Genomic DNA, 16,409 nt, shown 5'->3' on the forward strand with positions numbered 1-16,409 from the left:
CCAAAACACCCGAAAAGCTAGACCTGGATTTAAAAGCATATCTCATGATGATGGTAGAGGACATCAAGAAGGACTTTAATAACTCACTTAAAGAAATACAGGAGAACACTGCTAAACAAGTAGAAGACATTAAAGAGGAAGCACAAAAATCCCTTAAAGAATTGCAGGAAAACACAACCAAACAGGTGATGGAATTGAATAAAACCATCCAAGACCTAAAAAGGGAAGTAGACACAATAAAGAAAACCCAAAGTGAGGCAACGCTGGAGATAGAAACCCTAGGAAAGAAATCTGGAACTATAGATGCGAGCATCAGCAACAGAATACAAGAGATGGAACAGAGAATCTCAGGTGCAGAAGATTCCATAGAAAACGTCGGCACAACAATCAAAGAAAATGGAAAATGCAAAAAGATCCTAACTCAAAACATCCAGGAAATCCAGGACACAATGAGAAGACCAAACCTACGGATAGTAGGAGTAGATTAGAATGGAGATTTTCAACTCAAAGGACCAGCAAACATCTTCAACAAAATTATAGAAGAAAACTTCCCAAATCTAAAGAAAGAGATGCCCTTGAACATACAAGAAGCCTACAGAACTCCAAATAGACTGGACCAGAAAACAAATACCTCCCGACACATAATAATCAGAACAACAAAGGCACTAAATAAAGAAAGAATACGCCCATACCTAACCATGATAAAAGCAATATACAGCAAACCAGTAGCCAACATCAAAGTAAAGCCACATTCATTAAAGAAACTTTAGTAAAGCTCAAAGCACACATTGTACCTCACACAATAATAGTGCGAGACTTCAACACACCACTTTCATCAATGGACAGATCGTGGAAACAGAAACTAAACAGGGACACAGTGAAACTAACAGAAGTTATGAATCAAATGGCTCTGGCAGATATCTACAGAAAGTTCTATCCTAAAACAAAAGGATATACCTTCTTCTCAGCACCTCATGGTACCTTCTCCAAAATTGACCACATAATTGGTCACAAAACAGGCCTCAACAGATACAAAAATATTGAAATTGTCCCATGCATCCTATCAGATCACCATGAACTAAGACTGATCTTCAATAATAAATTAATAATAAAGCCAACATTCACATGGAAACTGAACAACACGCTTCTCAATGATACCTTGGTCAAGGAAGGAATAAAGAAAGAAATTAAGGACTTTTTAGAGTTCAATGAAAATGAAGCCACAACATACCCAAACTTATGGGACACAATGAAAGCATTTCTAAGAGGAAAACTCATAGCTCTGAGTGCCTCCAAAAAGAAACTAGGGAGATCACACATTAGCAGCTTGAAACACACCTAAAAGCTCTAGAACAAAAGGAAACAAATTCACCCAAGAGGAGTAGACGGCAGGAAATAATCAGACTCAGGGGTGAAATCAACCAAGTGGAAACAAGAAGAATTATTCAAAGAATCAACCAATCAAGAAGCTGGTTCATTGAGAAAATCAACAAGATAGATAAACCCTTAGCCAGACTCACTAGAGGGCACAGGGAAAGCATTCTAATTAACAAAATCAGAAATGAAAAAGGAGACATAACAACAGATCCTGAAGACATCCAAAACACCATCAGATCCTTCTACAAAAGGCTATACTCAACAAAACTGGAGAATCTGGATGAAATGGAGAAGTTTCTAGACAGATACCAGGTACCAAAGTTGATTCAAGATCAGGTTAATGATCTAAACAGCCCTATATCCCCCAAAGAAATAGAAGCAGTCATTAATAGTTTCCCAACCAAAAAATTCCCAGGACCAGATAGGTTTAGTGCAGAGTTCTACCAGACCTTCAAAGAAGATCTAATCCCAGTTCTTCACAAACTATTCCACAAAATAGAAACAGAAGGTACTCTACCCAACTCATTCTATGAAGCCACAATTACTCTGATACCTAAACCACAAAAAGACCCAACAAAGATAGAAAACTTCAGACCAATATCCCTTATGAATATTGATGCAAAAATCCTCAATAAAGTTCTTGCTAACCAAATCCAAGAACACATCAAAACAATCATCCATCCTGACCAAGTAGGTTTCATCCCAGGGATGCAGGGATGGTTCAATATACAGAAATCCATCAACGTAATCCAGTATATAAACAAACTCAAAGACAAAAACCACATGATCATCTCATTAGATGGGGAAAAAGCATTTGACAAGATCCAACCCCCATTCATGGTAAAAGTCTTGGAAAGATCAGGAATTCAAGGCCCATACCTAAACATGATAAAAGCAATCTACAGCAAACCAGTAGCCAACATCAAAGTAAATGGTGAGAAGCTTGAAACAATCCCTCTAAAATCAGGGACTAGACAAGGCTGTCCACTTTCTCCATACCTATTCAACATTGTACTTGAAGTCCTGGCCAGAGCAATTCGACAACAAAAGGAGATCCAGGGGATACAAATTGGAAAAGATGAAGTCAAAATATTACTTTTTGCAGATGATATGATAGTATATATAAGTGACCCTAAAAATTCCACCAGAGAACTCCTAAACCTGATAAACAGCTTCGGTGAAGTAGCTGGATATAGAATTAACTCAAACAAGTCAATGGCCTTTCTCTACATAAAGAATAAACAGGCTGAGAAAGAAATTAGGGAAACAACACCCTTCTCAATAGTCACAAATAATATAAGATATCTTGGCGTGACTCTAACTAAGGAAGTGAAAGATCTGTATAATAAAAACTTCAAGTCTCTGAAGAAAGAAATTCTAGAAGATCTCAGAAGGTGGAAAGATCTCCCATGCTCATGGATTGGCAGGATCAACATTGTAAAAATGGCTATCTTGCCAAAAGCAATCTACAGATTCAATGCAATCCCCATCAAAATTCCAACTCAATTCTTCAACGAATTAGAAAGTGCAATTGGCAAATTCATCTGGAATAACAAAAAACCTAGGATAGCAAAAACTCTTCTCAAGGATAAAAGAACCTCTGGTGGAATCATCATGCCGGACCTAAAGCTTTACTACAGAGCAATTATGATAAAAACTGCATGGTACTGGTATAGTGACAGACAAATAGACCAATGGAATAGAATTGAAGACCCAGAAATGAACCCACACACCTACGGTCACTTGATCTTCGACAAGGGAGCTAAAAACATCCAGTGGAAGAAAGACAGCATTTTCAACAAATGGTGCTGGCACAACTGGTTGTTAACATGTAGAAGAATGCGAATCGATCCATTCCTATCTCCTTGTACTAAGGTCAAGTCTAAGTGGATCAAGGAACTTCACATAAAACCAGAGACACTGAAACTTATAGAGGAGAAAGTGGGGAAAAGCCTTGAAGATATGGGCACAGGGGAAAAATTCTTGAATAGAACAGCAATGGCTTGTGCTGTAAGATCGAGAATTGACAAGTGGGACCTCATGAAACTGCAAAGCTTCTGCAAGGCAAAAGACACCATCAATAAGACAAAAAAACACCAACAGATTGGGAAAGGATCTTTACCTATCCTAAATCAGATAAGGGACTAATATCCAATATATATATATAAAGAACTCAAGAAGGTGGACTCCAGAAAGTCAAATAACCCCATTAAAAAATGGGGCTCAGAACTGAACAAAGAATTCTCACCTGAAGAATACCGAATGGCAGAGAAGCACCTGAAAAAATGTTCAACATCCTTAATCATCAGGGAAATGCAAATCAAAACAACCCTGAGATTCCACCTCACACCAGTCAGAATGGCTAAGATCAAAAATTCAGGTGACAGCAGATGCTGTCGAGGATGTGGAGAAAGAGGAACACTCCTCCATTGTTGGTGGGATTGCAAGCTTGTACAACCACTCTGGAAATCAGTCTGGCGGTTCCTCAGAAAATTGGACATAGTACTACCGGAGGATCCAGCAATACCTCTCCTGGGCATATATCCAGAAGATGTCCCAACCGGTAAGAAGGACACATGCTCCACTATGTTCATAGCAGCCCTATTTATAATAGCCAGAAGCTGGAAAGAACCCAGATGTCCCTCAACAGAGGAATGGATACAGAAATTATGGTACATTTACACAATGGAGTACTACTCAGCTATTAAAAAGAATGAATTTATGAAATTCCTAGCCAAATGGATGGACCTGGAGGGCATCATCTTGAGTGAGGTAACACAATCACAAAGGAACTCACACAATATGTATTCACTGATAAGTGGATATTAGCCCAAAACTTAGGATACCCAAGATATAAGATACAATTTGCTAAATGCATGAAACTCAAGAAGATTGAAGACCAAAATGTGGACACTGTGCCCCTTCTTAGAACTGGGAACAAAACACCCATGGAAGGAGTTACAGAGACAAAGTTTGGAGCTGTGATGAAAGGATGGACCATCTAGAGACTGCCGTATCCAGGGATCCATCCCATAATCAGCTTCTAAATGCTGACACCATTGTATACACTAGCAAGATTTTGCTGAAAGGACCCAAATATAGCTGTCTCTTGTGAGACTATGCAGGGGCCTAGCAAACACAGGAGTGGATGCTCACAGTCAGCTATTGGATGTATCACAGGGCTCCCAATGGAGAAGCTAGAGAAAGTACCCAAGGAGCTAAAGGGATCTGCAACCCTATAGTTGGAACAACATGATGAACTAATCAGTACCCCGGAGCTCCTGTCTCTAGCTGCATATGTATCGAAAGATGGCCTAGTTGGCCATCACTGGAAAGAGAGGCCCATTGGACTTGCAAACTTCATATGAACCAATATAGGGGAATGCCAGGGCCAAAAGAATGGGAATGGGTGGGTAGGGAAGTGGGGGGGCGCTATGGGGGACTTTTGGGATAGCATTGGAAATGTAATTGAGGAAAATACGTAATAAAAAATATTAAAAATTTTAAAAAAAGGATAAACAGGCTGAGAGAGAAATTAGGGAAACAACACCCTTCACAATAGTCTCAAATAATATAAAATACTTTGGTGTGATTCTAACTAAGGAAGTGAAAAATCTGTATGATAAAAACTTCAACTCTCTGAAGAAAGAAATTAAAGAAGATCTCAGAAGATGGAAAGATCTCCCATGCTCATGGATTGGCAGGAACAATATAGTAAAAATGGCTATCCTGCTGAAAGCAATCTACAGATTCAAAGCAATCCCCATCCTAATTCCAACCCAATTCTTCACTAAGTTAGAAAGGGCAATTTGCAAATTCATCTGGAATAACAAAAAACCTAGAATAGCAAAAACTATTCTCAACAATAAATGAACCTCTTGGAGAATCACCATGACCGACCTCAAGCTGTACTGCACAGCAATCGTGATAAAATTGCATGGTACTGGTACAGCGACAGACAGGTAGATCAATGGAATAGAATTGAAGACCCAGAAATTAACCAACACACCTATGGATACTTGATCTTTGACAAGGAAGCTAAAAGGATCCAGTGAAAAAAAAGACAGCATTTTCAACAAATGGTGCTGGCACAACTGGCGGTTATCATGTAGAAAAATGTGAATTGATCCATTCTTATCTCCTTGTACTAAGGTCAAGTACACGTGGATCAAGGAACTCCACATAAAACCAGAAACACTGAAATTTATAGAGGAGAAAGTGGGCAAAAGCCTCAAAGATATGGGCACAGGGCAAAAATTCCTAAACAGAACAGCAATGGCCTGTGCTGTGTGATGGAGAATTGACAAATGGGAACTCATAAAATTGCAAAGCTTCGGTAAGGAAAAAGACACTGTCAAGGGGCTGGTGAGATGGCTCAGTGGGTAAGAGCACCCGACTGCTCTTCCGAAGGTCCAAAGTTCAAATCCCAGCAACCACATGGTGGCTCACAACCACCCGTAATGAGATCTGATGCCCTCTTCTGGTGTGTCTGAAGACAGCAACAGTGTATAAATAAATAAATCTTTAAAAAAAAAAAAAGACACTGTCAATAAGGCAAAAAGGCCACCAACAGATTGGGAAAGGATTTTTACCAATCGTAAATCAGAAACAGGACTAATATCCAATATATATACAAAGAATTCACGAAGATGGGCTCCAGAAAAATCAAATAACCCTATCTAAAAATGGGGCACATTGCTAAACAAAGAATTCTGAACCGATGAATACCGAAGGGCTGAGAAGCACCTGAAAAAATGTTCAACATCCTTAATCATCAGGGAAATGCAAATCAAAATAACCCTGGGATTCCACCTCACACCAGTCAGAATGTCTAAGATCAAAAATTCAGGTGACAGCTCTTCGGTACTGACGAGATTGTGGAGAAAGATGGACACTCCTCCATTGCTGGTGGGATTGTAAGCTGGTACGTCCACTCAGGAAATCAGTCTGGTGGTTCCTCAGAAAACTGGAAATATTACTACCGGCAGATGCAGCAATACCTCTCCTGGGCATATACCCAGAAGATGTTCCAACTGGTAATAAGGACACATGCTCCACTATGTTCACAGTAGCCCTATTTATAATAGCTAGAAGCTGGAAAGAACCCACATGTCCTTCAACAGAGGAATGGATACAGAAAATGTGGTACATTTACACAATGGAGTACTACTCAGCTATTAAAAACAATGAATTTATGAAATTCTTAGGCAAATGGATGTATCTGGAGGATATCGTCCTGAATAAGGTAGCCCAATCACAAAAGAAGTCACTTGATATGCACTCATTTTAAGTGGATATTAGCCCAGAAACCTAGAATACCTAAGACACAATTTGCAAAACACAAGAAAATCAAGAAGGAAGACCAACGCATGGATACTTCATCCCTCCCTAGAATAGGGAATAAAATATCCATGGAAGGAGTTGCAAAGACAAAGTTTGGAGCTCAGATGAAAGGGTGAACCATCCAGAGACTGCTCCACCCCGGGGTCCATCCCATAATCAGCCATCAAACGCAGACACTATTTTATAAGCCAGCAAGATTTTGCTGAAAGGACCCTGATATAGCTGTCTCCTGTGAGGCTTTGCCAGTGCCTGGCAAATACAGAAGTGGATGCTTACAGTCATCTATTGGATGGAACACAGGGCCCCCAATGGACGAGCTAGAGAAAGGACCCAAGGAGCTGAAGGGGTCTGCAATCCTATAGGTGGAACAACAATATGAACTATCCAGTACCCCCAGAACTTGTGTCTCTAGCTGCATATGTAGCAGAAGATTGCCTAGTTGACCATCATTGGGAAGAGAGGCCCCTTGGTCTTGCAAACTTTATATGCCCCAGTACAGGGGAACACCAGGACAAAGAAGTGGGAGTGGGTGGGTAGGGGAGCAGAGTTGGGGGAGGGTATAGGGGACTTCTGGGATAGCATTTGAAATGAAAATGAAGAAAGTATCCAAGAAAAAAATGAAAGAAAAAAGGGTTAACAAAATAGTTACAGGAGGATATGTGGAGACAAGGTGTTGAACATAGAATGATGCAAAGGCCATCCTGAGACTTCCCACCTGGGGATCCATTCCACATACAGACACCAAACTCAGACACTATGAAAGATGCCAAAAAAGTGCTTGCTGAAACGAGCCTGCTACAGCTGTCTTCTAATAGGCTCTGCCTGAGACTGATAAAAACAGAGGCAGATGCTTGCAGCCACCCTTTGGTCTGAGTCTAGTGTCCCCAATGAAGGAGTTAGAGAAAGGACTGAAGGAGCTAAATGGGTTTGCAAACATAGGAAGAACAACAACAACAACCAACCAGATACCCCAGAGCTCACAGGGACTAAGCCACCAATCAAAGAGTACATATGGAGCAACCCATGGCTCTAGGTACATATGTAGCAGAGAATAGCCTTGTCAGACAACAATGGGAAGAGGGGCCCTTGTTCTTTTGAAGGCTTATGCCCCAATGTAAGGGAAGGAAACAGCAGTGGGAGTGGGAGTGGGGAACTCTCTCATACAGTTCTCCTCCGTTGCAGGTGAAGAAGGCATGAGATAATAGGTTTTGAACCAGAAACCAAGAAAGAGGATAAAATTTGAAAAGTAAAATTAAAATATTTTAAAATAGAAAAAAAAATGAAGACCTAGAAATTACACCACACGTATGGACACTTGATCTTTGACAAAGAAGCCAAAAATATACAATGGAAAAAAGAAAGCATCTTCAATAAATGGTGCTGGTCCTACTGGCAGTAAGTATGTAGAAAAATGAAAGTAGATCCATATTTATCACCATGAATAAAACTCAAGTCCAAGTAGATCAAAGACCTCAACATAAAACCAGATTCACTGAATCTAATTCAAGAGAAATTGAGAAAGAGCTTCAAACTCACGGGAATAGGGGCAAATTTCCTAAACACAGCTCTAAAGGCTCAGGTTCTAACATCATTGATAAATGGGACCTCATGAAACTGAAAAACTTATGTAAGGCAAAGGGCATAGCCAATAGGACAAATTGGCAACATACATATTGGGAAAAAAACCTCACTAACCTTACATCCTATAGAGGGCTAATTTCCAAAATATCTAAAGAACTCAAGTAGCTAAACAACAAAAAAGCAAAGAACCAAATCTGAAAATGTGGTAAATAGCTATACAAAAAATTCACAACAAGGAACCTTGAATGGCTGAGAAGCACTTAAAGAAATGTGGAAAGTCCTTAGTCTTCAGGGAAATGAAAAGCAAAGCAACTCAGAGAGTGGTATAAGGCAGTATACTTTCCAGTGAAGAATGGCTAAGATCAAAAACTGGTGAAAGCACATGTTGATGAGAATGTGGAAAAAGAGGAACAATCCTCCATTTCTGGTGGGAGTGCAAAGTGTTATGACAACTATGGAAATCAATCTGGAGGTTCCTCAGAAAATTGGAAATAGATCTACCTGAAGGCCAAGGACTTACCTTCCTGGCCTATGGCTTCCTACTTTCATGTTTTACCCAATGGCTTATTATTTAGATCTTCCTATTGGGCTTCGACTTTGATCTTGGTAAGCATTTGGTCTCTTTGATTCTCAAACAGTTCTCTGTCCTCACACATTTTTGAGGTACCGCCAGCCCCAGGAACATATTTTTTCCTTCAAATTTCTCCAAAATGAGAATTCTAATATTTGGGGAAACTGAGTGACAAAAGCAATGTATGTTGAGCACTTTAGTGTCCAGTGTACAGATCTATGAGTGTTTAGATATGGTAAACCTCTAGGACATACTTTATGAAAGCAGCAGTATATTCTTATGTCCCGTGTGTGACCTCACTTAACTTTGTCAGCTTTGTGGACTGCTGTACTGCTGCTCTGAGAACAATCGGAAACTCCTGGAATAGATGTCTCATGTCTCATTGCTTTTTCCAGGCTTAGGATACTAGTGGGAGTAGGTTTGATGGAAATATACTCTCAAGAACATTAACAAAACCAGGGCTTCTTGTGAACCATCTGAATGAAGTACCATGTTCCAGGACAGTTCTGTATGAACTTCGTATATCCAGGAAATGGAGCAAGAGAAAAGCCAAGCAAAAGGCATCCTTTTACAGCACCCTCGACACCTTTTCACAGGACGGGGTAAGTTGGCTTTGGTAGAAGAAGAGATGTTCTGAGATAGTTGCCCCTCATCTGATCAGAGAATAAGAGTTCATGAATTTTGGGGAAACGTTGTGGGTGTGTGGTTGCAGTAAGCAGCATGTAATGTGAATAAGTAAAAACTATATTAATACAAAAACAAAATTAAAGTATGTAACAAAATGGGGCAAACTATATTGTTCTACTAACTCTAGTATGTATACACTGGCAAACACTTTAACATCTAGAGTGACTAGATGTTGTAAAGTAGGGTGACTTTGTCATTGACACATACTGTGTACATAGCAAAGATAAATAAAATGGAGGACTTGCATCCCAAAGATCCATTACTCCACTCACATCAAAGTGACTATGCCACGTTTAATAGAAATCTGGAGGCTTCTTTTCATCCTGGTCTCAGGGCTCATTCATAATACAGTACCAAACAAGCTCTGGCCATGTGTTCCTGTGTTGCTGGCAGACCTCTGCCTCAGGCTTCAGAGGCACTGAAGGGCCAGCCTTGGCCTTCAGGGGCAGCCATTCTTTCAGCTATACCAGGCCCTCTGCCACCTACATGGAGACTTCCACACAGGCCTGTCATCTCAAAAACAGAAGCTAAGGTAATCCAAAATATTGGGATACCACTCTACAGTCATGGTGAGTTGGTTCCATGAGACCATACAAGGTAACTAATGTCTCTGTGACTGTTTTCCTTATTTGAAAGTGAGTAATGAGATCATCTGAGGAGTAACCACTTCTGAGTAACATGAATGATAGGACTGTACAGAGCATGGGCTTAACGTTTTAGGTACAGTGCAAATAGTTGGGGGAGTTAACAACAAAAACCAAAGGAAACAACAGGAATACTAACAACAACATTTAAAAAAAAAAAAGAAAAAAAAACCTCCTGAGTGCTGAAAGGCATGTACCAACTCTGGCTAGCTTTATATGTATTTATAATACAAACAAACAAACAAACAAACAACCCTATTACATTTCTAGCAGTTACAGTAGAGGGTGCTGTGTGATACTGTGTGCTGCTTCCTTTCCCCAGATACCACAGGTCTTCAGTCCTGTACCAGGTGAGATGGATCTAAGAGCAGCCTAGTTGACCTTCCAGCTGCCATGGCATGATTCTGCAAAAATCCCTTTCTTAAAAAAAAAAAAAAAAAAAAAAAAAAAAAAAAAAAAAAAAGCATGTATGGAGTAGGCCCCTTGTTGGTGCATCCAGAATCCTTTAGGCCAGGAAACAACCAAGCCACTGTTAGTGAAAAACCAAAGGAAAAATCACATTGGCTAAATATGGGCTCCATATTGGAAGAAAAGGCCCTCAATTTCTAAGGCATCAACAATCTCCCCCCTCCCCCAATATTGAGCTCTGCATATTGGTATTGTGGCTCCAGACAGTAGTCAAAGGCAGATGTCTTCCCGCAAAAGACATACATGATTTTTCATCTTACATCCGGGAGGACAGGTTGCATTATAGCACAGATTCAACGCACCCAGCATAAGGACGCAGAAGCCTCAGATGGCAAAACCAAGGGGACTCCATCCTGAACTTATGGACCCATTAAACTTGAGGTTTAACCCGAACTCAGGCCATTCCACTCCCTGCCCTACCTCCTGAGTCTTACGTTTGCTATGAGTAGAGTATCATGGTACAACCCCCAGCATCCTCATGCCTGCACTTGGGAATTCAGGAAGACAGATACTGGAGAAGTGATGGCTATGAGGCTACAATGCAGTAATTTGTACAGTCCAGGTTGACCTTTGCTCACTGATGCCAACTTTGTCTGGTTGTATGTGAGAAAGGGAGGATGTGCAAGTTAGTATTTTGAAAATGGGACAGAAAGTTTACCATTTCATATTTTGTCCTGTTGTTGAGCCCCTATGTCCCAAAGAAAAGTGAATTTTCCTTGCAAAAGATGGGATTGTAAACAGGAGATTTTGTGAAACACATGGATATATATATGGGAACAATGCCCACTTTCAAGATATGCACAATAAGAAAATATTATACAGGTTTTATACAATTAAAGGTATAGGAAAAAGATATTGGCCTTTGTGATACAGGGAAAACCTGGGGAATTAGACTGTCACATGAATTTATTCAGGTATATATTTATTATTGAGAAATATTTCTTACATTCACCATCCCTAGAGATTTGGTGCTAACAAAAATCTCTTATGCATGTCAGTGTCCTAATCAATGCTTTTCATCGAAAGCACTTGTCTTCTAATGAAGCAGATGAGAAATCTCTAACATTGGAAGGAGAGGTTGCCATAGGGTATTTCCCAAGTCACAGGAGAGGCTACAGGAAATGCACAACAGAAACTGGTCAATTTGAGGAGAACTAGATATCAAATAGGCCTTAGCCGTTCCCAGTGACATCATCAGTAATGCCTTCCTTGGACAATCTCTTGTATCTAGGAGAGAACTAGAATCTTCTGTGATGTCACCTGTATTTTGGTTACAACAACGGCTTGTGGGATATTCCTTCAGTGCCTTTTGGGTTCTCAATCAGGTTCTCAATCAGGTTCCTTCAGTGGCTTTTGGGCTCTCATTTTTTCCCAGCTGCGCAGGCTATTTCACAAGGAGAATGGCGATCAAGGAGAGACCAGACCAAGGCAGAAGGAATCTGGCATCCTTTGTTGTAAAAACAGAAGAATGAAATCATTCTGGGGAAGGCACAGTGAGTCCTGGGCAGAGTTGGGGAAAATCCTGGAACAGGTAGGCTTGAGCTATGCCTTCCCTGTGTAGGTCTTACAAGCTGGAGCCTTGGACTTTCTTAATGACAGACCAAGAGTCTATTATTTCTGACAATTCATTTGACAGTTGGAGGAATTGACAAGCGTTCAGCTAATTTTCTAGGAGCTATTTAATTTCATTTTGAGTGTCAAAGACTGCCTTGAGAAGGCACTATGAGAAAATGTGTCCCTTCTTGGTAGGGAGTTGAAGCACTTCATCTTCTAGATTATTGTAGGATACATGAGTCTCTGATGCAGAGAACAGAGGAGGATTCTAACCTGGTCATGTGTTGAGGTCTCAGACACTTTGGGTTTGAACACACATGATTAGGTGTTGATGGTGCTAAGCACTATGAACTTCGGGTTTTATTAGCATAACATCTGACATGAGCTGACAATGTTCCCCAAATCTTTATGTCTGAGGCTGCTTATGGATTTCAGTGCAAGGGGGGATGTAATAAGGAATGTGGTGGTAGTTGTGACCAACAGTGGTGGTTGGGAAGAGGAACATAGCTTAGCAGACCAGCTCAAATATAGCCTTTCTGCATTTTCAGTGATTCACCCTGTGCTAGCTTTTTTCTTCCTCAACCTTCTCTTTGGGACTCAGAATGGTCTCCCCTGCCCCTGGGCCATCAACTATGCAAATGCATTCGTGTTTATCTATCTTCAGTGTCTGCTTGGAAAATATCATCCCAAAATTGCAACATCACTAATCATATGAAGAATATGAATAAAGTAGAAGATATGAAACTTTATATCAGGAAGATCAATGCTGAGAGGGAAGAACTTTGTCGAATCTTGGACATTGACATGAATACTGATTTGAACTACAGGTAATAATTATGCCCAGTATCCTGTTGACTCTATTGTGCCCTCTCTGATAACACACATTCTCTCCCATGAATGGAGTGTGTCATCTCTCACATTCATTATAAGAAGTCTTGACAGGTGTTTAATTGTTGGATAAGCTAGAAGCTGTGTGTTAAATGGTCATCCTCTTTTGTGATTCACCTTGAGGCACTTGGAGTCTGATTGGTTCTGTCAACACCTGGAAGGACCTGGTCACAACTGCTGCCTTACTGTGTAAGAATGCAATGTCTGCAGGCCATTACTGCTTTACTCTAATTTTGTTCATTGTACTCTGAGACTATGGAACCTACCTGGATTTATTTGGCATTTTAAGTTTGATTGTGTGTGAAGGTAGTTATGTGTGTTTTGTTCAGGATCTGGAGTTCTGGGAACTTTGATGGGTTCTGAGGATTTATGTGATGCACAGTTTGTAGGACATGCTAGAGTTGAGCCCTTAGAGGCCCAAATTGATCATCAGGGTACTTGGTTCCCTGTGTTTACCTTGGTGTCACATAGGATACTCCTGGGTTAGGAAGTGTTTTAAACCCTTTTCCTTGTAAATACTAGTTATGCCATCTTAGAATTCATGTAGCAATAGGAACAAGGGATTATCCCTGCCTTAAAACTAAGAGGAAAAAAAGCCTTAAAACTAAGGACCAATGCCTGTGGCACAGTCTAGTAGAAACATTTCACAGAATTAGTGTATTCCTTCAGGCTCACCTAAGGAGCTCTTGAAGGTCAGCTATCTCCATTTCATCCCCTGGCTCTGCTGTCCTCTGCCCAAGATAATAAGTTTAATCAGTACCAATAGGACCCAGTTGGAAGGAGCAAGGATGTGCCATACACTTGGCTTGGGTAGTCCTGATACAGCCTTTTTGCACATGATACTTGATTGCTTAGTTCAGAGGATTATTTGCTCTTTGGGCCATGCTCTACCACAGGATGAACATTGAGTTCACCATCATTAAATCACAACATGAGAAGACAATGTTGGATATGGAAAAAAATGACCCAGTCAATAAGTGATACCATTGAGAAGTACAAGGAATTCATAGAAGATAACAATTCCTACAGGTGAGTCCCAGACACAGCTGAGACCCTGCACTAGGCAGGGAATGCTTGTGTCCTTCTAGGACTTTGAACAAAAGTAAGAGCTCTAGTTGTATACTCTCTGTTTCTTAATAAGAGCCCTCCCTTGAGGCAAGGGTCCTGGATTTGTACCTCTTGGACTCAGTTTTCCTAAGTGTGAAGATTGTCCAAGACCCTCCAGTCTTTATTCTTCCAAATTCAGGATCCTCTGCATAGAAATCATTTCCACCATGCTGGGAATCTCAAGCAACCCTGAACTTCTGGGGTTCTGACAGCAGATTAAAAGATCTGGGATCCATGACAAAAATGGAAAGAGTTTGTACCTTTTGGGTCTCCTCTCCTCCCTCAGAGGGGAGTTGCAGTCTTCCTACTGATGGTTTTCTGGTACCACAGACATATATGCAACCATGAGGTACATTTCCTCCTCTGTGATGTACATGGGGCACTCTTAGTGTCAGGGTTTTCAGAAGTCCTTTGAATCTTGTGGCATGTGGCTGGTCTCTGGATTTTACCTGCCTCTATTTTGGTACTGATGAGTATACTGTGGTCTCTAGTCTGGGGCTCTCTGGGGATCAGGGCCCTTGCAGGTATCATAGTACTTGGAGGAGTGGCAGGCAAATGGAAGCTTGCTGGGGATCACCTTTTTGTGTTTGTTTGTTTGTTTGTTTGTTTGTTTGTTTGTTTGTGGTTCAGCTTCAGGCACACCTACCTCCTGAAAGAATGCAATCAATTGAAGGAAAAAATAAGGATGCTGCTGAATGAGAAGAGAAAGCTGCTGGTAGAGCAGGCTGACCAGGAAGCATACTATGGTGAAGAAAAGAGGTTCTGTGATGAGACCAACAAGAACATACATCCCAAGTGCTAAGCAGTAGCAGGTAGGATGATGTGTATTAGAGACAGATTGCCCTCATGGCTATCCATAAACATAGACAATCCAATGTAACAGTCTACCAACTTATCCAGGCACTCACCAATGTCTCCTCCAAGTGTTTATTTAGGTGATCGTCTACAAGGCTTTCTGTGGAGGGAGCAGGGCAGGGGGGGGGGGGTTATAGGGAACTTTCAAGATAGCATTTGAAATGTAAATAAAGAAAATATCTAATAAAAAAAAAGTCTGTGAGTCACTTCTTTAATCGCTCGTTGTCTTTGACAGCAGAGCCTGTATGTATCTGAAGCTACCCCAGTCAGCAACTCTAAGCAATGACCCCCAATGCCTGCCTGCCTCAGTTTACCCACCAGTTGGATTAGAAAGTCAGAGTCATTGGCATTGATTGTTCCAGCAAAGGATTTACAGAAGACTTCTGAGTCACATTTGACGACTTTGGCCAGAGGATGCAGCCTGTGAATTTGTTGGGTCTTGAATAAGCACACAGGCAAGAAAGAACTGGCTGAAAGAATCCCATAGTGGCCAACATATTACAGGGTTAACCTGCTGTGGACTTAATTTTTCTTCACTGAGCAACTATCAAGAGCTTTATATATTATGCCAGAAGAGAGTGATAAATTATCAAAAAACATCCCTTAGGCCCATAAAGTGTAATCGATGAATTACCACACAATGACAAACCTTGTGCAGACTAACAATCAATTGGCTGTGAAATTTAAGGTAACTCCCTGAAGCTCAAGAACTGTATTGAGTACTGTTAAATAATTTGAAATCATCTTAAAGGCATGTGTACAGAAGGCACCATTCGAAAGGTATCCAGAGGCAGCATGATGAACTATATTCAGGGCAAAGATGTTTCCTCCCAGCCCCAGAGAGTCTGATGAGATCCAGCTAAGTATAAAGGAATCATATATGGGAATCACTTGTGAATCATGTGACAGTACAACTGGATAACAACAAACATGACCTTCAGGGCACATGGCCAGAACTTGCCACCACTGTTGTACCTATAGCTGATGAGGTTTGTACATGAGTCTCTGATAGCCAAAATATAAATGTCAAAGACAAATTCAAATTCTCAGAACAATCAACACTTGATGCAACTTGGTGGAAAACAGAACATAAGGACTCCATAAATTATTTACTATTCAGCCCTGAATCCCAAAGGAGAAGATAATTATAGACAATATGTGGTTAATCTGAACCACAGGAATGCTGCAAACGGTATAATTTGGGGGTGATGTGGTGTACTACCAAAGTGTGTAAAAGAGAGGTTATGCTATCTTTGAAGATGTGTGCTCCTAAACTCATGGAGCATGAGTTACTGTGGCCTCTTCTACATACCATTGTGTGTGTCATGAAAGAT

General features: G+C 40.6%; 1 pseudogene; it reads left to right on the forward strand.

The window, feature by feature from the left end:
• The first annotated feature begins 9,404 nt into the window (after positions 1-9,404).
• LOC110309391 (uncharacterized) lies at positions 9,405-15,159 on the forward strand (annotated as a pseudogene).
• Positions 15,160-16,409: the final 1,250 nt, after the last annotated feature.

The sequence above is a fragment of the Mus caroli genome, unplaced genomic scaffold, assembly GCF_978045245.1.
Source record: "Mus caroli unplaced genomic scaffold, Mus_caroli_1 scaffold_12, whole genome shotgun sequence".
Taxonomy (NCBI): Eukaryota; Metazoa; Chordata; class Mammalia; order Rodentia; family Muridae; genus Mus; species Mus caroli.